The following is a 26,930-nucleotide window of genomic DNA, read 5'->3' as shown; positions in this document are numbered from 1 at the left end:
TCAAATGACTCGGATTGACCTGGACAAGTGGTTTTTAGACACAAGTGCATAGCTTAGCATAGCATAGCATAGCATAGCATAGCATAGCATAGCAGCCTGACAGGATTCCAGCTGCCTCTCAAGGTAATAAATGCTCCACTTAGATTCCTAACTCTGTAAGTTTGTTGAGACTGAGACTGAACCGTACAGTATTTATGCTAATTCTACATGATTTGAGCACTACAAGCTACTTTAAAGCCACTAATGGGAATCAGCTCTGCAGTTAAAAGCCATTCTGTGTCCACGATGTCTTTATCTGTCTGCACACGAGGGCACGACAGCAGCGCGTCATTATTATTCAGCCGCCGTCTGTTTTTCGATGAAGTGGAGTGGATGAAAAGCTTTTTTTTTTCTTTTTAAGAGCGCTTATTCAGGTGAAACACCAGCTCGGTATCGATTGTGGAGAAAAACGCTCCCGGTACATGAGCTAGTGTTGCTGGCCGGCGGTGATGACTTAGAGAGGAGGAAGCGGGGAAATCGATTTTTTTTTAGCGAGATGCTGCTTCTACTTGGACGATGAGTCATACGAGCAGATTCGGAGCGTCTTTAAGTGTTGTGTTTTCACACCGAGCTGCACACAGACGCCAGCTTTCACTGTTCCTTCATGCAGCTGAGAGGAAGAAGGAGCTCAGTGCCCTTATATTATATATATTTATATACTAAGTTCACATGATAACAGCTACAAAGTCAAAGCTGCTTTGTGTCTGATCCTTTTCCATCACTTCAGGTAATTTATACTACAGCTGCAACGGTTAATCCTTATATTGCTTAATTGACAACTATTTTGATAATCTGATATCACTTTTTAAAGGAAATAAGTGTAATTCCAGCTTCATAAATGTGAATGTTTTCACTCTATTTCCTCGTCTATGACAAAACGAGGCATTTGAGGACGTCATCTTGGGCTTTTGGAAACACGACTCAACATTTTCCACCGTTTTCTGATATTTTATAGACCAAACGAAGGAAGATAATCATTAGTTGCAGCCCTAACTTGAACTGCTGCTCAAGCAGTGATAGAAAATATCTCCATCGTACACCCCCCAAATCCACACCAGGTTCAGACGGACAACACGTTTCACAGCGGTGGTTAAATAAACTTTCTGATATTTTGCATCAGGTGTCCTTTTGTTGATCACCTGTCCACCCCTGTGTCTCCGCCTCCCTACATCACCTGACCTCCACGTCCATCTGCACCTGCTCCCAATCCCCTGATTAAAGGGATATTCCGGTGTAAATTTAATCCGTGAAACTGTGTTAGACTCCCTCTCGAGAGATCAAGTTAGCAGACCGCTAATTTACGGAGTTTTATCAACCTCAGAAACGACCGCACGACAACAATACACTGCAGTAAATGGATCCAAATATAAACCGCCACCAAAAAGCCACAAATAATGCTCAGAACAGCACCAAACTTCAGCAACAGTACAAATAGGGTCTCAGCACATAGTCCGGGGCATCTAACCTCCGCTAGCTTAGCTGGATTTCTACTGAAAAGCTGACTAAATTTACCACTCTTCTGCAGCAGCTTCCTGTTGACGGGAAGTCCCGACGAGTCGATTATCGAGTGCAGTAGAGTTCCGCGGCTCATGGATGAAAATGTATGATTATGACTCCATGGAAAAGCAATCAAAGTTCATATGTGTCTTACCTGCCAGTTTATAACAGTTATTATCGAGAGCGGACAGGGAAAAGAACGGAATTGAGCATTTCTAACCGCACTCGGTAATCGTCGCGTCGGGACTTCCCCGACCCGGAAGCTGATGGAGGAGAGTTGAAATCTGTTTTTAGCTTCACAATAGAAATCCAGCTAAGCTAGCGGAGGTTAGATGCCCCGGACTATGTGCTGAGACCCTGTTTGTACTGTTGCTGAAGTTTGGTGCTGTTCTGAGCATTATTTGTGGCTTTTTGGTGGCGGTTTATATTTGGATCCATTTACTGCAGTGTATTGTTGTCGTGCGGTCGTTTCTGAGGTTGATAAAACTCCGTAAATTAGCGGTCTGCTAACTTGATCTCTCGAGAGGGAGTCTAACACAGTTTCACGGTGATTCAGACCATGGATTAAATTTAATCCGGAATATCCCTTTAACTCCTGAGCATATAAACCTGCCTGTAAATCTCTGTTCCCTGCAATGTTACCTGAGTGTCATGGCCCACTACCTGCTTTTAACCTGACCTTGTGTTTCACCTGTTAAACTTCTCGTCACCTCACATTCATCTACAAGTTGTGCATTTCATTTCACAGTTTCTCCCAGACAGCAGACATGCAGATGTAACATCACTGTGGCCATCAGTCCTCCCGCCACTCCAGCTGAAATATTATCAGTCATTCTCCTGCCAGCTAACGAGGTCGCCTGAGCGTCAGCAGTCGTGTCCGCGTGCAGATCAGAATCATCTACGGCTGTTTGTAAAAAAACGTAGAGTATCTGTCTGCTGCGTCGCTGCCGGGGGGCCGCTAATGGGCCATTGTTATTCTAGCAGCGAGAAGAAATCACAAATGCTTATTGCGGTTCACAGGCGGATGCAGGAGTTTTGTTTCTGAAAATGAGACGTCTGCAGTTTCACAACAGCAGCTTGAATATTTTGTCCATCCGTCTGTGAGCAGCGTACGCACGCCGATGTGACTGTTCGGTGATCAATAGAAGGCGCCGTGGACGGCGTGACTCATCGTCTCTGAAATGTCACAGTTAATGGCAGTCACACACACACACACACACACACACAGTCAGATTATTTATCTGACAGTTTTCTGAGCGCACATAGAATAAAACTGGCTCATGAAAACACATTTGCTAAATGTCTCACCTGAGAGTTCACAGCGGCTACAGACTCCTGTCGCCGAGCTGTCGCTGAGTTCTCGTCTGGAGGGCACAGAGGGGCTTAAAGGAACAGTTCACCCAAGGAAGTAAATTCATTCATTATCCACTCTACATTAAATACTCGCTCCCATGCTGGTGGAAAGTGAGGAGTATGAATGTATGAGTGAATTACTGTGAGTCACTTTGGACTAAAGCGTCTGATAAATGCCCTAAAGTGTAAATGTACAGTCGGTTGTCCTTGGGGAGGATGAGGTGAGGTGTATTCAGTTGGTCACAATCTGCCACCTCACTGTGAGTTCACACTGAATCGTCACCTTTAACTTTAAAAAAAAGGTTTGTACGTGCTGAAGATCTTAACCATGTGAGGTTTCATGGTCCAGAAATATATTTCTAAAGCTTCGCAGCAAAACAGTTTTTTAGGTCTTCAGCCATTTAATTTAATTTAATTGTATTCACTTGTTTTTTAAACATTTTATAACAAGTTTCCAGCTGCTTCAGTTGTTTAGAAGAGTGCTGCTCCGCTGTTTCATTGTGAAGCTCCAGAAACATCTTGTGGACTATGAAACTTCATCAGGAGCAGTTTGGGTTCAGTATCTTGCCCGAGGACAATTCGACATCGAGAATCCGATAAGAAAACTCTGGCAATACCCCTCTGAACCACAGCTGCCACAGAAATGTGCATCGTGTTAAGGAAATATACATTTGGAGGCTGGACATATAAAGACAACGTGACTCATCGCTGTGAGCAGGGTTCGAACCTGCGCGGGGAAACCCCATTGGATTTCAAGTCCAACGCCTTAACCGCTCGGCCATCACAGCTCATTTCTCCTGAGCTGCTGTGAAACATGTGGGTCCAACATGGCAGATTCTGTGGGAGAAATATAAATATATATGATATAAATGTGAGGCTGAGGTAATAAAAGCACAGCAGTTCTTAATTCCTGGTGATTTTACACTAATGAGAACGTAAATGTGAATATTTATTCTCCTGGCCAGCAGAGAGCGAGATCGCTGGTTTCAAAAGTCTGATTATATGTAAGCTTATGAGAAAATTACACGACTTCTTACTTGATTTATTATTTCCAGTAAACAGTTTCAAGTCTTCTAGGATAAAATATGAATTCTTATCGGATCATTACTGTCTGTTTCCATTGAATGGGTCGATTACGGTACCCATCCTGTGGACTTCAGCATCAAGAACGCCAACAGAAACCTGTTAAGTGAGGAAATAAATAAATCCAAAAACAAAACAAAACAGAAGTCATGATCTTGTTTGATTTGAGTCTTTGATTTTTCTCCCCGGATGTCCCTGGAATTCAACACCGTCTTGACGTAAATGTTCCCAAACTGCAGGTTTCTTCCCGCTCTCGTGTTTAATCTGCTGAGCGACACGATCACAAGGTTGTTTCGCGGGTGTTAACTCGTCTCAACGAAGGTGAACGAGGGCGGTTTAAATGATTTGCGGCGATATTCACGACCTCATTATGATCATGGCGTGTTTGTGCGGGGTGTGAACGCTTATCACTTCGACCTGCGCCTCAAAGAGACATGAAGGAAATTATCCAGATGAAAAAAATAAATAAAATCTTTAATTTAAATCACCCCTCAGATCTTTTTCTCATCACTGCCTCGTCCAAGTGGATCGCTAATGGCCACGGCGGCTCTCGGCGGCCGTCTCCCCTCCTGCCCGGTTCACCCGTCGTGAGGACACTTCTGGCATTTAGTTGATGATTTTCATCGGTGTCACACGTGCGGTGGCCCCAATATCGCCCGCCGTCGCTCATCATTAGCGCGTTTATAAGCACGCGTCCAATGGTGGCCCTCACGGGGAATTTAACCATTTGCATAGAAAAATTGCTTTCCTGCGTGCGATGAGAAAGGACTGTTTTGCATAATTACAAATGATGTGCGGCTGCCGGACCGGACTGACGTGTGCACGTTGGAGAATTAGGAGGAGAATGGGCACGGTGATGGATATGATGTGTGTTGGTGGACATGAAGGACGATCACGGATGAAACTGCTTCAGTTTCACGTGTTTCAAGGTGAAGACTTTTATTTTATTTCCTGTTCCGAGTGCAGGTTTTACAGACAAGGATTGAAATCATGAAAGAACATGATTGTTAAAGGCCATTTTTCTTTCCAGTTCCTCATTTTCTATTATAAATGTGATAATATTTGATGCTATGACTCCCTGATACACCCTTCATTTACGTGTGTTGAGCATATAGTTTAGTTACACTCTGAGAAAATAACCAGTTCATCATGAGTTCATATTTTTTTGCTTTGGGAGTCGCAGGATTTAAACCCTGCGTGGGAGAAGATGAGAGGTGTCCTGTTGCCTTTAATACAGCACATAGAAGAGGAAGTGTAGTGCCAAATAAGTGACACTATTTATTTTAGATCTTCACGTAAGTAACTTTAATCCAACGGTACCTCATTCATCTGTTTCTCTCCACTTGCACCAAGATTCCACCAGATCTGTGTTCAGTCCCTCTCTGATCCGCAACGGCAGCGTTGTGTATCCAAAAGTTTGTCCAAAGTAACTTACAGTATTTCATTCATACATTTAGGATGGTGGCTGCAATGCATCAGGAGCAGTTTGGGGTTCAGTATCTTGCCCAAGGAAACTTCGACATGTAGAATCCGATAAGAACACGCTGGACGGAAATGTGCATCCTTGAATGTATTATAGTAAGCAACATACATTTGGAGGCTGGACGTATAAAGACAATGTGACTAATCGCTGTGAGCAGGGTTCGAACCTGCGCGGGGAAACCGCATTGGATTTCAAGTCCAACGCCTTAACCACTCGGCCATCACAGCTTGTCCCACTTGGGCTCCTGTAGAAACATGTCGGTCCATCAAGGCAGATTCTGTTGAAGAGCTCCATCTGTAGATATAAATGGCTGATGTGACAAAAGTCTGATTCTATGTAAGCTTATGAGGAAATTAGACTACTTTTTTATTAAATGCATTACCACAGTAAACGGTTTCAGGTCTTCAACAATAAAATGTTTTATCTTATCTTAAAGTAATTAATTTGTACATTCACACACTGACGGTGCCGACCAGCATCATCAGGACCAGTTTGGGGTTCAGTAGCTGTGTCTCAGTTGTTAAATGTGACGGTCTAGTCTTTGGAGCATTTCCTGGTTGCGTCACCAGATGTTTTGCCCTTACGTCACGATTTCTGCCGCCCAGGCCCGCGAAAGTGACGATCTACGCCACGCGTTGTCGCCATTTTCTCTCTTTCTTTCTGCTTTTTGGGGCACGCAAAGAATCTTGGGATATGTGAGGCCACGAAGGATCGTAGTGGTGCATCCTCCAAAAACAGGGAAAAGAAGGAGCATCTGGAGGAGCCTTTGGATTGGGACAATCGGCGTAGTGATGTAATTGGCCTTGAAATACATCCTGCGAAGGATGCAGAACTTGAATTGAGACACTTCGAGATGCAGAATCAGATAAGATCACACGGGTGCTATCGCCCCCTGAGCCACAGCAATGTGCATTGTGTTAAGGAAATAAGCGCCAGAACTGTCAGAGGCTGGACATATAAAGACAGGTGACTCATCGCTGTGAGCAGGGTTCGAACCTGCGCGGGGAAACCCCATTGGATTTCAAGTCCAACGCCTTAACCACTCGGCCATCACAGCTTGTCCCTCTTGGGCTCCTGTAGAAACATGTCGGTCCATCAAGGCAGATTCTGTTGAAGAGCTCCATCTGTAGATATAAATGGCTGATGTGACAAAAGTCTGATTCTATGTAAGCTTATGAGGAAATTAGACTACATTTTATTAAATGTATTACCTCAGTAAACAGTTTCAGGCCTTCAACAATAAAATTTTTTATCTTAACTTAAAGTAATTAATTCGTACATTCATACACTGACGGTGCCGACCAGCATCATCAGGACCAGTTTGGGGTTCAGTAGCTGTGTCTCAGTTGCATCCTCTGAAGGACTCGGCCTTTGTGGTCTTTGAAGGCGAGTCCTTCAGAGAGACCTTGTTAATCTTGTCAGCTGTTGTTAAATGTGACGGTCTAGCCTTTGGAGCATTTCCTGGTTGCGTCACCAGATGTTTTACCCTCACATCACGATTTCTGCCGCTCAGGCCCACAAAAGTGACGATCTATGCCACGTGATGTCGCCATTTTCTCTCTTTCTTTCTGGTTTTTGGGGCGCGCAAAGAATCTTGGGATATGTGAGGCCATGAAGGATCGTAGCAGTGCATCCTCCAAAAAGAAGGAGCCTTCAGATTGAGACAGCCGGCGTAGTGACTTCAATTGCTCCTCCGAAGGATGCAGACCCTGAATTGAAACACAGCAAGTATCTTACCCAAGGACATTTCGACATGCAGAATCTGATAAGAGCCACCTTGGAAATGTGCATTGTGTTAAGGAAATAGGCAACATACAGTCGGAGGCTGGACATATAAAGGCACAACGTGACACATCGCTGTGAGCAGGGTTTGAACCTGCGCGGGGAAACCCCATTGGATTTCAAGTCCAACGCCTTAACCACTCGGCCATCACAGCTTGTCCCACTTGGGCTCCTGTAGAAACATGCTGGTCCATCAACAGATTCTGTTGAAGAGCTCCATCTGTAGATATAAATGGCTGATGTGACAAAAGTCTGATTCTATGTAAGCTTATGAGGAAATTAGACTACTTTTTATTAAATGTATTACCTCAGTAAACAGTTTCAGGTCTTCAACAATAAAAAATGTTTTATCTTATCTTAAAGTAATTAATTTGTACATTCACACACTGACGGTGCCGACCAGCATCATCAGGACCAGTTTGGGGTTCAGTTGCTGTGTCTCAGTTCAGGGTCTGCATCCTCTGAAGGACTCGGCCTTTGTGGTCTTTGAAGGCGAGTCCTTCAGAGAGACCTTGTTAACCTCGTCAGCCGTTGTTAAATGTGACGGTCTAGCCTTTGGAGCATTTCCTGGTTGCGTCACCAGATGTTTTACCCTTACGTCACGATTTCTGCCGCCCAGGCCCGCGAAAGTGACGATCTATGCCGCGTGATGTCGCCATTTTCTCTCTTTCTTTCTGCTTTTTGGGGCGCGCAAAGAATCTTGGGATATGTGAGGTGACGAATGATTGTAGCGGTGCATCCTCCAAAAACAGGGAAAAGAAGGAGCATCTGGAGGAGCCTTCAGATTGGGACAGCCGGCGTAGTGACTTCAAATGCGGCCTCCAAAGGATGCAGAGCCTGAATTGAGACACAGCAAATATCTTTTCCAGGGACACTTCGACATGCAGAATCTGATAAGAACACAAGGGCGCTATCACCCCCCGAGCCACAGCCTCCATGGAAATTGTAGGTGTTAAGGAAATAGGGAACATACATTTGGAGGATGGATATATAAAGACACAACATGACACGTCGCTGTGAGCAGGGTTTGAACCTGCGCGGGGAAACCCCATTGGATTTCAAGTCCAACGCCTTAACCACTCGGCCATCACAGCTTGTTTCTTCTGAACTACTGTACGCTTCACAACGTACATGCAACCAGTGGATTTCCCAGGTGAGGGTCAGTAAAACACTGAAAGCTGTTATGTCTAACATGTTAGTAAGATCCATATTGCAGACGCCATCATGCAGTCATGACTCTAATTGAATACAATTTTGCTCGGTAAGTTTACTTTGGTTGGACTCGTGTTCTTGGCAGGTTCTCCTGGGTCACATTTGATTTAAGGAACTATCTGACTTCAAGATTCGCAGCTAATCTCTAGTTCTGATGTTCTGATTAATAATCAGGTGCAGGGTTAACACCTGAGAGCAACGCAGGGCTGTAAGATGAGCTTCTTCAATCGATGCAGTTAACGAAGCATTTTCCCGTCACACTGCGGATCTCTGGAAGTCAAACCAGCAGCTCTCTGAGTAAAATCATCCACACGGCCTCAGGGTCCAGCGGCTGCAGCATCAACAGAAAACTGACGAAGGTTACTCCCATTTAAGCCGAGCCAGGACTCTACACTCCGATGAAAATTTGATGCGCGGTTTGGATTCTGTTTGGAGTTATGAAGCGATGCGGTCCAAACCTCCAGTCGGCCCTCCCCGCAGGCCGGGACATATATTATGGAACAGCTGAGTGAAACGAGTTCAGTAGCACTAATCAGTCCCCGAGAGAGGAGTCAACAGGACTCTGTCTGTCTGTCTGTCCGCGCTCAGCATTCACAGGTTTAATGTCGAGCTTTATTAACACGGCCGACTGCTGCGACAGCAAGTCTTCCTGGGGTACAAGGAGAGAAGACAAGGGCGCTGAAAAACTGCACGGATAAAAATGTGTGCAAGATGATGAAGTCATCGGTAAACTAAAGGTGCAATATGTAAGAGTATGGATGTATGTCTAAGTTAATGTGCTGCAGAGAAATCTACGGATATAAACATGCTAACCGGTTAGCACCTAGCCACTTTGTTGGGTGAGAGTCCGATTGTAAACGACAACACTCCCACCAAGGTCGGAGCTCCTTGAAGTCCAGGCAGTGTCAGCTAACTGCAGCTACAGAACAAGATATATTGTGAATCTTCGTATTTACATTTAGTTGTTTTTATGTAAATCGTAATAAGAAGGCCACAAAACAACAAAACCAAAGTCCAAACTGAGGAAATGAAAAAAAAACTGACCTCAGGAGATAAAACAAGGTGAACAGCACTCGCACCATCTGACCAGCTTTCCTTTTCAATAACCACGTAGGAAATGGAAAAGCTAATGTACTCGGATGTTCACTAATAGAAATACGATGTGATGGAAAAGTCATTTAAAAGGTCGACGGCTACGACAAACACCTGTCTTTGTCACATGTTGCACAGTGAGGCTGTCAGATAATTGGTGACAGGGAGAAGGTTTTATTCTCAGTTAAACGTTGGGAAGCACAAGAATGACACAGCGTTTAAGTCTGTGATTGGCAGCGGCCGATTCAAATCCTCATCCTGTCGCTTTTTGCCGTCCCTAACGTTGTGTAGACTGACGTCAGCGGCCTCCTCGATCCACCGGGCGGCTCAGATCCACTGTCACACGGTAACATGGCTGCGTCGTGTTTGCTAAAAGGTTCTGAGCTCAGAGTTTTTTCGCCGGCGAGCAGAACTTTCCATCGATGCCATTTCTCGGCCAACTTCCTCCTCTATCTGTCTCGCTCCGGTGGCGCTGGCAGCGGAGGAGAGAGCTGGGGAGCCGAGGAAAGAAGACTGGAGGTGATAACAGAGCCGGAGATAAAGCAGACAGAGGAAACGCACACACAACGAGCTGCGGCGTGTTCAGACGGATGTGTTCGAGAGCTATTAGTGCCTGTCACAGTTGGCTTGTCACAGATCTGGCACACACACACACACACACACACACACACACGTCCCAGTACCTTGCACAATCCTAATTCTCACAAGTGTACACACACTGGCTGACATACTCCCGACTGTGGCAATCATGCACAGACACACACTCGCATCCTTCCTACGTGTCTCTCTATAGCACTGTCACTCATACACACACACTGACACACACACACACACACAGACACACAGACAAGTGTCTGCCAGCCTTCTCAGGGAATCAAAGACTGCAGCAGCAGGTATTTTCGACGTGCAGACTTGAGCAGTTTTCAAAGATAAGAGCTGCGACTGAGTGGCTCCACCGCCATCTGGGTGGTGTGTGTATGTGTGTATAAGTGAGTGTGTTTGGGTGTGTGTGTGTGTGTGTGTGTGTGTGCGCGAGCGATGAGAATGAAAGACCACAGTCCAAACACTTCTGTCTCTGCACATATCATCCAGCATCACGGAGGAGGAGGGACACCTGTGGCCAGGTGCGCTGGAGAAAAATGGAGCGCAGTAAAGTTTTGGAGGACGACTTGAGAAAGTGTTTATCTCTCCTCCTCTCTGGGAACTTTAACGACATAAACTATGGTTAAAGTGTGATTAATTTAAAACCTGGATCCCGTCTTCACATGTTTCGGTCTCACCTGGCAGCTGCGACGTGGCTGCCGTGTCATCCGACAGTCTGAGGTTGTTCTTCTAAACGTCTGATAACATTACGGTGATGAATCCGACAGGCAGAGATCTGTATTTTAATTTATAAGTGATTTTTGGAAGCGTAAATGTTCATTCGAGGAGACGTCTCACTCTGAAATCTGGTGAAAGGCGAGCTGCAACAGTTAGTCGATCCAAACAAAATGAATAATTTGCTAATCGATTAAGCAAAAATGGAGGATTGGCTGTTTTTCTTTGCCATTTAGGAAGTAAATAAAGAGCTTTGCGGTTCTGTACTCCAGGCCTGTAGGGGTCAGTGCCACAGTTTTAATGATGGTTCCCATTGTTTTGTGATGAGGAAGTCTTTTGATTCATCTCACAAGAAATTATTGCCTCAGCTTTATGTGAAGGAAGATCCCTGGTGGTGCAATCACTGGAGCACCAGTTGGTTAGCTTAGCCGCTAATCATTTAGATGCTTTGTTTCCAATCTGGCACCACAATAATATGACTTTATGAATGAAACCTCGGGCTCAGTGTTTATCTACACGAGGCTACCGAGCAGACGCTTCTATCAGTTCACACGTCAGGAAAATGTTGCTGTATACGGAGCGTCTACAAGAAAGTCTGTCCGAGGGAAAGTGGAGCTGGCGTGAGTGCAGCTTCACCATCAAGCCAACAGGAAAGACTTTGATCAGACGGAGAGGCAGCTCTTTGATGCAGAATGACCCAGCATGTCTTCTGAGTGGTGAAGGAAAGAGCACGTCAGCACTCTCACCAACTTGAAGGTAATGATGTTCAATTTATACATTTGAAGTCTGGCGTTGTTGTGTTGCAGCAATGAAGGAAACTTCATGAGGTTAGTGTTCATGCGAGCAGCGAGAAAGTCCAAATCCATGTGAATCTAAAGTAATGTTTTAAGATGGAAGTGTGAGAAGAGGAACTTTTAATGTTGCAGCGCAGGGCACGTAATGTATTCTCGTTAATTTCTGCCCTTATCCAAGCCCCAATTAACCAAGTCACTCCTACACTCTGTTAGGACGCTCCTACACTCTGTAAGGACACTCCTACACTCCGTAAGGACGCTCCTACACTCCATAAGGACACTCCTACACTCTGTAAGGACACTTCTACATTCTGTAAGGATGCTCCTACACTCTGTAAGGATGCTCCTACACTCTGTAAGGACACTTCTACACTCTGTAAGGATGCTCCTACACTCTGTAAGGACACTTCTACACTATGTAAGGATGCTCCTACACTCTGTGAGGACGCTCCTACACTCTGTAAGGACACTCCTACACTCTGTGAGGACGCTCCTACACTCTGTAAGGACACTTCTACACTCTGTAAGGACACTCCTACACTCTGTAAGGACACTTCTACACTCTGTAAGGACACTCCTACACTCTGTAAGGACACTTCTACACTCTGTAAGGACACTCCTACACTCTGTGAGGACGCTCCTACACTCTGTAAGGACACTCCTACACTCTGTAAGGACACTCCTACACTCTGTGAGGACGCTCCTACACTCTGTAAGGACACTTCTACACTCTGTAAGGATGCTCCTACACTCTGTAAGGACGCTCCTACACTCTGTAAGGACACTCTTACACAGGGTTTAAAAGCCTGCGACTTAATTTTCTGCCCTTATCCAAGCCCCAATTAACCAAGTCACTCCTACACTCTGTTAGGGCGCTCCTACACTCCGTAAGGACGCTCCTACACTCCGTAAGGACACTCCTACACTCTGTAAGGACACTTCTTCATTCTGTAAGGATGCTCCTACACTCTGTAAGGCCGCTCCTACACTCTGTAAGGACACTTCTACACTATGTAAGGACGCTCCTACACTCTGTGAGGACACTCCTACACTCTGTAAGGACGCTCCTACACTCTGTTAGGACGCTCCTACACTCTGTAAGGACACTCCTACACTATGTAAGGACACTCCTACACTCTGTAAGGACACTCCTACACTATGTAAGGACGCTCCTACACTCTGTAAGGACACTCCTACACTCTGTAAGGACACTTCTACACTCTGTAAGGACACTTCTACAATCTGTAAGGACACTCCTACACTCTGTGAGGACACTTCTACACTCTGTAAGGACGCTCCTACACTCCGTAAGGACGCTCCTACACTCTGTAAGGACATTCCTACACTCCGTAAGGACACTCCTACACTCTGTAAGGACACTCTTACACAGGGTTTAAAAGCCTGTAACTTAATTTTCTGCCCTTATCCAAGCCCCAATTAACCAAAACAGTGTGGCTGTTGCAGCGTACAAACAACAGGTGTACCGCACCTTAACGCAGGTACATTTGATGTCGCGTTATCCATATTGACCTCTGGTTTCATGCTGGACATGAGCATCTGTCTCCTGGAGAAAATCCTTTTACCCAACCCATTTGTCTCTGACACCTCCGCGGTTACATCACCTGACTTCCTCCCTCTCCGTTGTATTAATTGCCGCGGCGATTAGAGGTCGTCGCCCGACAACAAATGGGTCCACAAAATGGGTCGTAACGAGCTGCTTTCACAGCCGACCTATGTGGCCGTTTGTCTAGTAATTGTACAGCCCTGATCACCTCCTTCTGTCGGGTCCTCTTTCCTAACAAAGTGACACACACACATTATCTGTCTTTATGTGGCTCGCGCACAAGAAGAGCCTTGACTTAGATGAGCAGCCATGAGGATTGAGGAGAAGCTGAGGTTTTCCAACAGCTGGGAGGTTTGAAGGAGCACGTTGGAGGGCACTTTGGATTAGTTACAGATGTCTGGTGGCATCAGAAGGAGGAACTCGCCGTGGTCCAAGTGGGGGATGAGGATCTCGACCACCTGGGCCAGGAGAGATCTTCAGGAGGGGGCTGCTGCTGCTGCTGCTGCTGCTGCTTCGTTAACATTTGCATATCTCTGTACACAGAAGCAGCTCCTGTAATTGGACTAAAACTTAAAATGCTGTCCAGAAAAAAACGAGTTTAATTACAGACTGACATGGCAAATATTTAAAAAACCCACCTCCCCCTGTAATATCAATCCCAGCTGAATGTGACACCTTGTACAACCTGCTTTGGCCATTAAAGCAAATTTGAATTGGTGATAAAAGAGGAGAGAGCGTCTGAGTGATGGACAGAGAGAGAGAGAGCGATGACAATAGAGCGCGAGAAAGCGTGATAGAGAACGACAGAGACGGACCGATGAGCGAGAGTCCAGTCATCAGCATTTCAGATTCGCTCCTCCGCGAGAAATCCAGCCATCCATAATGCATCACACGTCTCCTAGCAACAGCCGGGAACCTAGCAACAGGATCTTAGCAACAGCAACAAACTGCCGCCTCCTCGCTTCGCCGGCCAATGGCGGAGCGGCCCGTACGACCGCACGGCGGCCAATCGGGGGGGAGCGGGGGGCCAGGTAAGAGAGGGAAGTGGGTGTGTTTTCCTCGCACAGCTGATTGGACACACACACACACACATTGTCAAACACACTCACTGTCACTCAGTGAGCAGAGAACACACACACACATACGAGCAGGTGCAGCACACACACGTCAAATCCTGCGTCTTCTGACATCATGTTCATCATAATTAAGGAATGTGTCGCACTAATGCAACAATATCAATCAACCTTTATTTCTAACACCGGGTCAAAACATTAATTCAAACATTAACGTATCTGTTAAATTGGCTGCTGTAATTTTTATTATTAGTTTACATTTTAATTATTTTATAGGTGCAAATGTAAGAATTAACCACCTGTAGACTTTATTCTCAAAACAAATAAGAGGGCATCGTTTCGTTAGAGTCACCGCAGACTGCTGCTAACTGCAGCTGCCGTGAGGGAATTAGCTCAGTTAGCTGTGCAGCTAGCAATCTGGATCGGGGGAAGTTTTGGTGCTTACACTGCTGGCACAAGAGCTTTGGACCAGGGTGTGCCTGGACTAGCTTTTAGCTACTTTTGCACAAACATCTTTACATCCAAACTGTTATTTCTTCACGTTCTGCTGATCATTTCTTCTGAGAATGAGTGATGAGAAAGAAGTGAGATGTCTCAGTCCGCAGCAACTTCCATCAACGGCTCCGGAAGAAAACAGGCCGTCTGATTCAGGATGTTATAAAGACTTTTTAAAACAATTTTAACGTATTCTGGATGATGTTTGATCAGGTACATGTGCTGCTGTTATCTACCGCTCCTTGTTTTTACAGTGAATCCACGATGGCGAACGTGACATGCAAGAGAAAAAACAACAAAAGAGAAAGACAGATTCTTCTCGGATAATGACGTGGTATTAAACTCTTGGACATCGTGACGTTGTGTAATACAAATCACGTGAAATTAGCATTTTTGCAAACCACGCTGGTGCAGATTCCAACTTTCAAACGTGAAACTCGATCATCAGGTTTTAAGAGTCTGGCAGCTTCATATTGATGGTGTCTGGAATTCTTGATACAAACTGTTATAGTCTTAAATAAAACATAGAGAAGCCGGCATTAAGTTTGGGTTTTCTATCTAATTTTGACTTGAATATTATTGACTAGCTTCTTTGTTCAGACTTTAGTGTTCAAACAGGCTTTTTTGGGTCATCTTTCATGTTGTTTTCACAGCTTTATCACAACTACGTCACTCCTTTTTCCCCAAGTTAGAAATATAAAGTGAGCAACAGTCCGCCGTCTCTTCTCTCACAGACGTCCTGCCTGGTTTTTAAAAGCCTTCCCTCCTATCTCTTCTCTTCTCTTCTCGCTGTGTTGTTCTGCCGGCTATAGCTAATATCAGCCCTTCACTCAGAAGAGACTCTATACGCCCCAGGGCGAAAAGAAAAAAAAAAAAAAAGAAAGCTCCATCTTTAACTTTAAATGAGCTGTAATGACGTCCTAGATCCAATATGGCCTCGTATCCTGCAGCCACACGGGGGCTTTTCAATTCCCGGGGCCAAAGGTGTGAGTATTATCTGGAGATTCATTCCCTGGGCTTAAATGGAAGAATGAAAAGTGAGGCTTAACTCACCTGCCTGCCTTTTTTTTTTGGTGAGCTCGACGCAGCTCATTCTTCATTCAGCGTCGAGGCAATCTTCAAACCAAGAGTGGAGGACGAGGAGGACGAGGAGGACGAGGAGGAAGGGTGCTGTTCAGTCAAAATGGCTCCCCCATTGTTGATGTTTGCAGTTTGATTTTACCAATTTGACGTGTTCAAACTCAGGGAATCACTTCTTATTTTGCAGAATCGGTGACTTGTTAAATCTGTCTTATTTCCAGCACGTTCTTTTTATTATTACGAATGTTTTTATCTTATATTATAGTTGGATTGTTTTCCATTTTCTGATATATTTGCTTCGTATCAGTCCTGGAATGTTTTTACTCCTGGTTCAACCATGTGAGGGACTTTATAGGTTTGGAATATTAATATCATTTCCTCTCAGTAATGAAACGAACCAACACGAAGATGATGAGAATCTCTATAAACCGACATCTTGATAAGAACGCTGCGATGTGTTGATCATGTTTGAGCGGGTTTTGGTGTGATGCAGGTGAACGTGTCCCTGTGGACCGCAGTGGGTCCGAGCCGGTCTCGGTTCTATGTTCTGGACTCCTGCATCAGTACAGGTGCTACAGCATCATCCACCTCTCTATAACTGATTAGTGGTGTGTGTCAGAGTGTGTTGAGCATATGAATCACAGGTGTGCAGATGGATTATGGGGCTGTTTTTAGCAACTGATTCATCGTTTCCCTCATTTGCTGACGATAAATGTCGAACATTCAGTGATCCGGCTCCTCGGATGTGAGAATTTGTTGCTGTATTTTAAGATCCAGAGTGTCGTGTGATCCGGTGGCGTCAGTCGGCGAGGTTGTAGAAATACCCGTCGTCTATTGTTGCCACTATGAGCGCAAAAAAATACAAAAGGCCCGTCGTTTAGAGCTTCTGTAGACACAAACATATCCCAGTGTCTGGATGAGGACCGGCTGTCTGTGTAGATATAAAAGACTCACACTAATGAGAACATTATAGGAATATTATATTCAATTTCTGCCCTTAATCCTCCCTAATCCAACAAACAAGACCTTAAAATGAAACAAATGTTCATGATTAGAATACAGTTATAGTAGAAATCAATAAAGTGGCCAATAGGTCGTCTATTCACTGTTTCAAAGCAGTTTTTCAGAAGAAGAATGTGAAGCTGAGTGACACTTTAAATACATAATCAACGGGGAACTCACAGTTGACATGACACACAATCATCCAGGATCAGGACTGGACTTTTTTGGATATTTTAATATTTGAACCTTTTTCTCTCCGCGGGTCGCAGATTGTCCGTCGTGGCATTTTCAGAGGGAGAGAGCAGAAACAGACGACGGTGTGATGAAGCCTGTGTGGGTCGGATGATGACCGGTGATGGAAACACAGAGAGAGAGTCTGTAAGAGGGAGAGAGAGAGAGACGACTGCTGGAAAAGAAAGAGGATTGTTTAGCATTTCATTCAGCTGTGTTTAGGGGTTTTGACATTTGAAGCGTGGAGTTGTAGTGTTAATACCTCCTGTGAAGTTTAAAGCAGCCTGTGGCTCTGACCTCTGACCTCTGACCTCTGACCTCCCTGTGGACTCAGACACAAGAGAAACTCTCAACAGGGAAGAATTATCTCAAACGGTTTCATTGTTTATTAACAGCATGTGAAGTGATGAGGGAATGTTGTTAACCACAACTTGACAAAGAAAGAAAGAGAGAGAGAAAGAGAGCACAAAGAAATGAAGGAAGAAGAAAGAAAGAAAGAAAGAAGAAAGGAAGGATGGAAGGAAGAAGGACAGAAAGAAAGACAGAAAGAAAGAAATAAAGGCAGAAACAAACAAATGAACGAAGGAAGGAAGGAAGAAAGAAAGGAAAGAAAGAAAGAAAGAAAGACAGAAAGAAATGATGGAAGAAAGAAAGAAAGAAAGGATGGAAGAAAGCAGGACAGAAAGTAGGACAGAAGAAGAAAAAGAAATTACAGAAAGAAGAAAAAGAAACAAAAATGTAAGGAAAGAAAGAAAGAAGCAGACAGAAAAAAAAGACAGACAGAACAAACAAACGAGGAAGAAGGAAGAGGAAGAAAAAGAAAAAGACATAAAAATATGAAGAAAGAAAGATTAAAAAGACAGAAAGAAAGAAAGACAGACAGAAACAAACAAATGAACGAAGGAAGGAAGAAAGAAAGAAAGGAAGGGAGGAAGGAAGAAAGGAAGGAAGAAAGAAGGACAGAAAGAAAGAAAGACAAACAGAAACAAACAAATGAATAAAGGAAGGAAGAAAGAAAGAAAGTGAAAGAAAGAAAGAAAGAAAGAAAGAAGAAAGGATGGAAGAAAGGACAGAAAGACAGAAAGAAAGACAGACACAAACAAACAAATGAAGGAAGGAAGGAAGGGAAGGAAGAAACCGAAAGAAACAAACAAACAAACAAACAAAGGAAGGAAGGAAGGAAGAAACCGAAAGAAAGAAACAAACAAACAAACAAACAAACAAACAAAGGAAGGAAGGAAGCCACTGGTTGCAAAAGGAAGTCCAGTTATATAGAAGCCTATGACAAGATGACCCGACTTCTCACTTCACTTTCCCAATGACTTTATGGTTTCAATCTCTAGTTTCAGGTCTTCTTCAACTCAGTATGACGTTCATTATGTAAATTATGATTTCATTTAGAGTAAAATAGACAATTATCAAGTCGTGCATAAACCTAAGCAGAGCATAAACACAGCGTTGTGACACAAAATACAAAATTCAACTTAAACACACATAAAGTACTCACATCACCTCTTAATCATCTTTCTGTTGAAGTAAAAACGAGTCGTCGTTGAGTTTTGCTTTCACACCCGGTGACATGTCCTGTGATTGCTCACCTGTCCATCAACCCTAAGTGGACTCTCTCTGTCCTCACACCTTCTCACCTGACACATTTCTGTGCCGTCTCTGGACACATTCTCTCCACGGGTGTTAATAAGAAAGATCGGTATAAATTTGACTCTCCTGCAGACGAGCTGAGAGCCTGGAGACTCGTCTGCCTGTGTAGGTGTTGTCGACAGGTGTAACTATCAGGAGACACAGACTCAGAGCACACTGCAGTGTTCATGACCCACCTGTCCTGAGAAGGACACCAAATCACCCTGAAGGGGCAGAAGGACGTGGGGACTGCCTGACACTGTTACCTGAGGAGTCGGTGGAAACTGACACTCGATTCAGCGTTAGAAATGTTGCAACAGTCCACAAGATTTCACCGTCTGCAGCTCGTCCGCCTGTCACTCCTCCTTGTTTTTCCACCCAAGTCCAGTGTGGGCGTCCAGGCCGAGGAGAGCCAATCACTTTTATTTATTTATTTATTTATTTATTTTCAGTTGACGTGTTGTCAAAATAAGTGTTGCTTGGTGGCTGGATGAACGCCGAAATTAATAGTAGACCTGTTAGTGAGTAAAACGCCACACTTCCTGTCTCCTTCCTCTTTCTCTGCGTCAGTTCTTTCCCTTTTCCCTTCAGATATTCTCCCGCGTCTCCTCCTCGTTTCCTCACGCCCTCTCTCTCCTTAATTTCTCCCCCCTTTTCTCGCCCCGCCGTCTTTATTCAGTTCAATTTCGATTCAATTTGCTTTATTGCCGTGAATGTTGGCTGAGCAGTGACGCCGAATCAGTCGAATAAGAAAAAATAATAGAGAGCGTCGACAACATGACAATAAACGGCTCTCCCTCTCCCTTTTTCTGCCTTTTGTCACACCTTGTTGAATTTCACTGCCTCCCTCCCTTACACACACACACACACACACACACACACACACACACACACACACACACACACACACACACACACACACACACACACACACACACACTGCCTCCCAGCTCTCCCAGGATTTTTCTCTCCATCACTGCTCAGATTAATCAGCAGCTTCCTGCCAGTGTCTGACAGTTTTCCCCTAGTTGGCCGGCCTCCAAATCAGACGGTGTTAGCTCGCTGTCCTGTCTGTCTGTCTCTCTCTCTCTCTCTCTGTCTGTCTGTTGTCTGTCTGTCTCTCTGTCTCTCTCTCTCTGTCTGTCTGTCTGTCTGTTTTATCCCAAATGGCTGTAAGATGTCACTGCAAATCTTTTGTATTTACGTTGCATTCTAAGTCCGAGTGCGGCTGGATGGAGACGGGATGCTCGTCACACAACCGACGCTGTAACTCTGAATCCACACGGTCATGACGATGTTTGGTCTCGCTGTGACGGGTTTGATAATAAGTACAGTCCGACTCGGGGAGTAATGGGATACATTTAACAGGATTATGTAATCAGGATACTGTATTCTGGTAGAGTACAAAAGAGGATTACCGACCGGATTGCAATAACACACTCGTCGTTAGGATTAAATAAAAGTCATCTATACTGATTCTTCTCTCTTGTCTTTATTTGTGTATGTTTGGTGTCGAGGTAATCCAAAAGTAATTAATCCAGTGTTTTAGTTACAGTTACTGTATTAGATTACATTTTCAAAGTAACCCTCCCGACCCTGCATACAGTCTGTTTAGTCTGAATCCTCTTAAGAAAATCATTTGTAGTTTGATTCACACTGTTACAAGACCTCATGACTCATAAGCAGCTTTTTATCTTTAAAGATATGATATGTAACATTTCATAGATCTGTCATTATATTCCTTTGGTCGCCTGGTTGCTATGGCGTCCAGGGAAACACCAGCTAATGCATCGGACAGTGAGGTAGGACGTAAACATAACGGGAATTCAACTTAGTGAGTATTTCTGTTTATGTCTGTAAGTAAGCGAAAGTTACTCAAGCAGGAGAAAGACGTGTATGTGTTGGGGACTATTTTCAGCTGCGGATTAATCCACATTGCTCCAGTCGGACGGTGTGTGTCACAATAAAGTACAGTGTGTGTGTGTGTGTGTGTGTGTTCATAGTAATGAAGGAGCATGTCAGCCAGTATGACAGTGCGGCTCAGTGATGTGAATAGTTTTTTGGACACTAATGGAGCTCCATCACACGGAGGAACAAGATGTGTCAGGCATCAGGTACACACACACACACACACACACACACACACACACACACACACACACTTACTTATGCTTTTGGGTTTTTTTACTCTGGAGTTGTTGACAGCGAGACAAACACTGAGTATCACCGGCATTACTCTTTAAGACTTGTGGCTCTTCTGTCCATGGAAAAAAACAGCACAACAGCTGGCCACTTCTGGGTAACCTGTCAAAGTGAGTCGTATCTTGATTCAGAGTAAAACAGTGAATCTATGGGTGTGTTATCTGGGTTTGTTCAGCCGCAAACTGCAGCTGCGATGAAGGTCTGCATTCTGCTCATGACTACAATTAAAAGGCTACATTTAAAAGGATATTCCGGTGTAAATTTAATCCATGGTCTAACACACCGTGAAACTGTGTTAGACTCCCTCTCGAGAGATCAAGTTAGCAGACCGCTAATTTACGGAGTTTTATCAACCTCAGAAACGACCGCACAACAACAATACACTGCGGTAAATGGATCCAAATATAAACCGCCACCAAAAAGCCACAAATAATGCTCAGAACAGCACCCAACTTCAGCAACAGTACAAATAGGGTCTCAGCACATAGTTCGGGGCATCTAACCTCCGCTAGCTTAGCTGGATTTCTACTGAAAAGCTGACTAAATTTACCACTCTTCTGCAGCAGCTTCCTGTTGACGGGAAGTCCCGACGAGTCGATTACCGAGTGCAGCAGAGTTCCACGGCTCAAGGATGAAAATTTAGGATTATGACTCCATGGAAAAGCAATCAAAGTTCATATGTGTCTTACCTGCCAGTTTATAACAGTGATTATCGAGAGCGGACAGGGAAAAGAACGGAATTGAGCATTTCTAACCGCACTCGGTAATCGTCGCGTCGGGACTTCCCCGACCCGGAAGCTGATGGAGGAGAGTTGAACTCTGTTTTTAGCTTCCCAATAGAAATCCAGCTAAGCTAGCGGAGGTTAGATGCCCCGGACTATGTGCTGAGACCCTATTTGTACTGTTGCTGAAGTTTGGTGCTGTTCTGAGCATTATTTGTGGCTTTTTGGTGGCGGTTTATATTGGATCCATTTACTGCAGTGTATTGTTGTCGTGCGGTCGTTTCTGAGGTTGATAAAACTCCGTAAATTAGCGGTCTGCTAACTTGATCTCTCAAGAGGAAGTCTAACACAGTTTCACGGTGATTTAGACCATGGATTAAACTTACACCGGAATATCCCTTTAACGGAAAGCATTTTCAGCTAACGTCTTAGTTTAGGAGCTGTGATGTCTGCTCTCCTTCTCGTCAGTCCTCTGCTGTCTGTCTGCCTGCCTGCAGTGAGTCAGCATGTCGGAGGGTGAGTCACCTTAATTTGGTCCGGAGGGAACCTTCGTCTGCTGCTGAATAACCGTCTCTCATTTGGAGCTACACACACAGAGTAAACAAGCAGGCGCTCACACAAACACACACTTACAGGTGCGACTAAACGTTCACCCAGGGCCATGTCGCACTCACACACAGACACACTCGTATATTCAAACAGACACACTCAACCTTAAGTGGCCCATAAACCAAAAAAACGCCAGAGGTGTTCAGAACGTGTGAGAACAAATCTGCACGGCGTTTTTGTTTTCTTGCTGTTGGTTACATCAGAAGATGCACACCAGCTAGCTTAGCTTAGCATAAAAATGGAAACAGAAGTTACGATATCCACGTGCCTGTGAATGTATTATATCTCACATGTTGAACACGATGTGTAAAAATTACAATTTTGCTGTTCCAGACTGTTTCTTGGCCAGACAACCGGTGGAGGTTCCAGGAAGTAACTCGTCCCGGCCAAAAATGAACAAACCCCCCCAAAAAAAGTGTCCGCTGAGCCGTCAGCCTCGGGCACAGTGACTCGTTTTCTACGGAAGCAGCAAGTGAATGAAGTGAATCAGCAGCAGAACATCACGACCGGATTTGCATTTTGGACGTCAGCGTGTTTGCTTTGCGAGTTAATGAAGCGAACCGACTGAATTATCGGTGTCGAATCTTTGAGCTCGACTTCACAAAATGATTCAAATCAGCACAACTATTAATTAAATTTACACGTGAGGAGCCCGGTAAGCTTTAAAATAAGAAAGCGCGTGTCTAATCATCCGATCCTGAAAATAAAAAGTTGTAGGAAACTGAATATTTCAAGCCGGCAAACTTTAAGTTCGACATTTAACTTAATTTCTTTAAGTTGTGGGCGTCATTACATAATGTTTGCTCCAAGTCAGAGTGACATATTAAAAATCAAGTTACTCAGAAACATTTGCTTTATGCAGGAGGACTTTTCTTTTTTAAATTTCATCATTGGCCATATTACATTTACACTTTAACCCCTGCGAGCAACTTGAAACTGATAAGAAGATAATTGAGATTTTACCGTTTAAAGTCTGGAGTCTGGATTAAATCAAACGCTGACCAAACAGGGATCATAATAAATGAGACAAGTCAACAGATCTTTCTCACATTTTCTTCCGAATTACAGATTTATAAGATATCAAAATGTTCCTGTCACATCTTCCATGTCCACTTCTCACAGGGATTGGTCTTGTTGTGAACACTTTGCACAAACTGCTTCTTTTACAGCCTAAAATGCTTCGTCAACTACAGCAAAATCAAAAATGAAAACCTCCTCCTCACACTTTCTCCCATTACTTTCAAACCTCTCTCTCTCTTTCTCTCTTTCTCTTCACTTATTTAATTTGGTATCACATTAACGCTCGGGAGCAGAAAGTTAATTACGCAGGATTTTGAATTATGGATTGCGAAACAGTTTAGTAACATATTGCCTCATTTCTCTCGCTGTGGACCGAAGCTGCGATGAGATTTTTCACAGTTACTTTGCAGGTATCAAAGGTGCCATGTTCACTGGGATCTTTTCTTTTTTTTATACGAGCTGAATATTATATTAACTTGATATCATCTTCTGCGAAAGCCCACATGACAGATGACGGCCTTCATTCCAAAATGCAATATCATATGCATTAATTATGGGGCGGGAAAAAAAAAATCGCTATCTGAAATTCCTCAATATCTCTCACTTAGCAGCGAGCCGGTATATGGCCGTCCTTAATGGCAGTTGTTATAAGATTAGAGGTTTTTTGGTTATATTAGAGTCTATATGAAACGTATAAAAAAGTTGACGACATTTAATTTCAGATGAGGGCCAAGTTATGGTCTTAAACATCTTAAATTCAGATGTAAAAATTGAAAAAAAAGATGTCTTAGATGGTCAGTTCACTAAAATAACAAACTTTATCCCCCTCTGCTTTTTACATTCCTGCGTTTTCAAATCTGTACGCGTCAAATCACATGAGATGCATATGAGCAGACTTTCATGTTGGTAGATTGACGAGAGGGTGTTCGAGTCTGAGTTTCATGATTTGTAAGGGTCAAACTTCTGGATAATTTGAAGCAGACGCGTCCAGTCATGTTCGTGGAGAACAAAACAACAGGTATGTGATCTTTCCTGACCCAAAACCTCACAAGGCTATGAGCACACCGATGTCACAACCGACAGTTTTCAACATATTGTTTGCAGAAATGTGCGATGTCAACATTTATTCAGTTGAATTGGTTGAAAGTTAAAGGAGAACTTCGGTCGATTTAAACATGCAGCTTCATTGCTTAAGCTACCCTTGACTTGCCAGTACCGAAGACGCGAACACATTTGGTCCAACCATTACAGAGCTCTGTGAACGGAGATTTAGCATTGACTGCTAACAGCATGGGGTCAGAACTTTACACTGGGTTTTAAGCGTCTTAACATGCTTAACATGGGATAAAGTTTGGTCTAGCTACCGGAAGACACGGATGTCAACAAACAGGTGAGTAGCTGCTTGCACAAACACACTGTTTTAACTACTTTTTTATTCATTTTGAGTCATACACGCTACAGTGCTGTGTTGTAAGGTGTCTGCTGATGTTGCACAACATTAGGTGTGAGATGTGGAGCATGTTCAGATGCTTAAAACACAGTGTAAAGTTCTGACCCCATGCTGTTAGCTGTCAATGCTAAGTCTCCATTCACGGAGCTCTGTAGTGGTTGGACCAAATGTGTTCGCGTCTTCGGTACTGGCAAGTCAGGGGTAGCATGAGCAATGAAGCTGCATGTTTAAATCGACCGAAGTTCTCCTTTAAGGTGGAACGCTCCTAAAGCTTAGTTCCATATAAATGCAGGATAATTTGTTGTTTTGTCGTTAGCGAAAAACAATATTGACCTTGAAGTTGAAAAATGAGCCTCATATAAGAAACAATACTAAAATAAAAAAACGGAAAAGTCACGTGAGATATTGCGTCGCGTTGTTGCTGGAAGACAGTAGTTCCACCTTAACTGTCCTCCATGTTACGTTGCATTCTGAAACTTCTGGGTATTTTGAAGCAGACACGTCCAGTCATGTCTGTAGAGACCAAAAATAGGTCACAACGTACAGTTTTCAACATTTTGTTGGCAGAAATGAACGATGCCGACAATTATTCTGTTGATTTGGTTGAAAGTTTGAAAACTATTTTCCTTTAAATGGGAGAGTAAGCAGAGTGACTCCCCAGCTCGACCTTAATCATCCAAAAATGGTCACTTGTGGCTCCAAAATGAACCAAAATGGCGACAACAGTAATGCCGAGAAACCTCTTGCTTTCTCTAGGAAGTGCTCCTCCGTTATCCTCAACAATCCTGGGACACGATGTCAACAACTTTCAATAGTGTCTTTAGCCAGACGTGCTAAATTCACCATTTACACCAACTGTGTTCTGGTGTAGCTGAACGCTTCAGAGACAGATATCTTCAGAATCGACTACGTGTACAAACGAAAGTGAGAAAATGTTGAGAATCCAATTAAGTTTCTCTCGTCGCGCTTCACATCTGATATTAATGACAGCTCAGACCGCAGCGACAGTCTGAGGTCCTCAGTCCACATTCAGTTTGTACACGTGATTATACAGACGAGCAGGACGTTCAGTAAATATACGTACAGATTTGTGTGGAGATCAGACTTCACATTTACACCATACTGTCCCTGACCTCCCTCTCTCCCTCCCTCCCTCCCTCTCTCTCTCTCTCTCTCCCCCAGTCATTTACATTTATATTGAATTAGAAGCCGCGGTGGAGAGCGAGTGGAGGCAGCCGAGACTGATTATAATGGGAGATTACGGGCCGACTGCACCACCATTATGTCGTGTAATTACAAAAGAGAGAGGAAAGAGAGGGAGCGAAGGACGGGGGCCCTCGGACGCCCAGATGTCAGGATCTATTTCATTTAAGGAAATAATGTCTCTCTGCTTTTTTTACCCCCTCCATCCATCCTACCTGTAAATATTACAGAGAGCTGACTTCTTTTTTTATGGGTCATAATTTATTGGAGACAAATATCAAACAGGGGCGTTAAAGAGGATGTGTAGCTCGCAATCAGGCGATTTACCGATCCACTTTACGGCTTCATCTGACTGACATCGATCTGGATGTCGTAATGCTTGCAGGATGACCGGCCGTGCACCCGAGAAAAGAACTAATGGCCTCGACGTAATGTGAAGCCTGTTGGAAGAGATCATCTGTTGTGTTTTCCCTTTAAAGTCAAGTGGCTGATGGATTTTTTAGAAGAAGTGACCGGTGATTCTAGTGTTAACAGTAATAGCCAGGGATGTGTGGGTCAATTAATAAGCAGGCAATGAAACTCACATACGTATCCATAGATTTTAAAGGAACAGTTCACCCAATAATTAAACTTAAGCCTTATTATCTACTCACCTGAAGGCCGAGGGAAGGTTAGATGAAGTTTCATCGTCCATCAGTGGCGTGCGCAGACTTTTTGAAAGGCAGGGGCGGAAAAGAAGGGCACTTTAGCGCGCATTTTGGCTCCCAAGAGGGCACTTTAGCGCGTGTTTTGGGTCCCAAGAGGGCACTTTAGCACGCGTTTTGGCTCCCAAGAGGGCACTTTAGCACGTATGTTGGCTCCCAAGAGGGCACTTTAGCGCGTGTTTTAGTTCCCAAGAGGGCACTTTAGCGCGTGTTTTGGTTCCCAAGAGGGCACTTTAGCATGCGTTTTGGCTCCCAAGAGGGCACTTTAGCACGTGTGTTGGCTCC

General features: G+C 44.1%; 5 non-coding genes across 5 annotated transcripts; all 5 read right to left on the bottom strand.

Moving 5' to 3' along the window:
* Positions 1-3,595: 3,595 nt before the first annotated feature.
* On the bottom strand, positions 3,596-3,677 carry trnas-uga (transfer RNA serine (anticodon UGA)). Its single transcript has one exon. It is a non-coding gene; the product is annotated as a tRNA-Ser (tRNA).
* A 1,923-nt stretch (positions 3,678-5,600) lies between these two features.
* trnas-uga (transfer RNA serine (anticodon UGA)) lies at positions 5,601-5,682 on the bottom strand. Its single transcript has one exon. It is a non-coding gene; the product is annotated as a tRNA-Ser (tRNA).
* Positions 5,683-6,430: 748 nt separating this feature from the next.
* On the bottom strand, positions 6,431-6,512 carry trnas-uga (transfer RNA serine (anticodon UGA)). Its single transcript has one exon. It is a non-coding gene; the product is annotated as a tRNA-Ser (tRNA).
* Positions 6,513-7,310: 798 nt separating this feature from the next.
* Positions 7,311-7,392, bottom strand: trnas-uga (transfer RNA serine (anticodon UGA)). Its single transcript has one exon. It is a non-coding gene; the product is annotated as a tRNA-Ser (tRNA).
* Positions 7,393-8,249: 857 nt separating this feature from the next.
* Positions 8,250-8,331, bottom strand: trnas-uga (transfer RNA serine (anticodon UGA)). The gene has a single exon. It is a non-coding gene; the product is annotated as a tRNA-Ser (tRNA).
* Between the last annotated feature and the right edge of the window lie 18,599 nt (positions 8,332-26,930).

The sequence above is a fragment of the Sparus aurata genome, chromosome 21 (assembly GCF_900880675.1).
Source record: "Sparus aurata chromosome 21, fSpaAur1.1, whole genome shotgun sequence".
NCBI classification, from domain to species: Eukaryota; Metazoa; Chordata; class Actinopteri; order Spariformes; family Sparidae; genus Sparus; species Sparus aurata.
The sequence above is the reverse complement of the archived record's forward strand: the minus strand, read 5'-3'. Positions and strand labels throughout refer to the sequence as shown.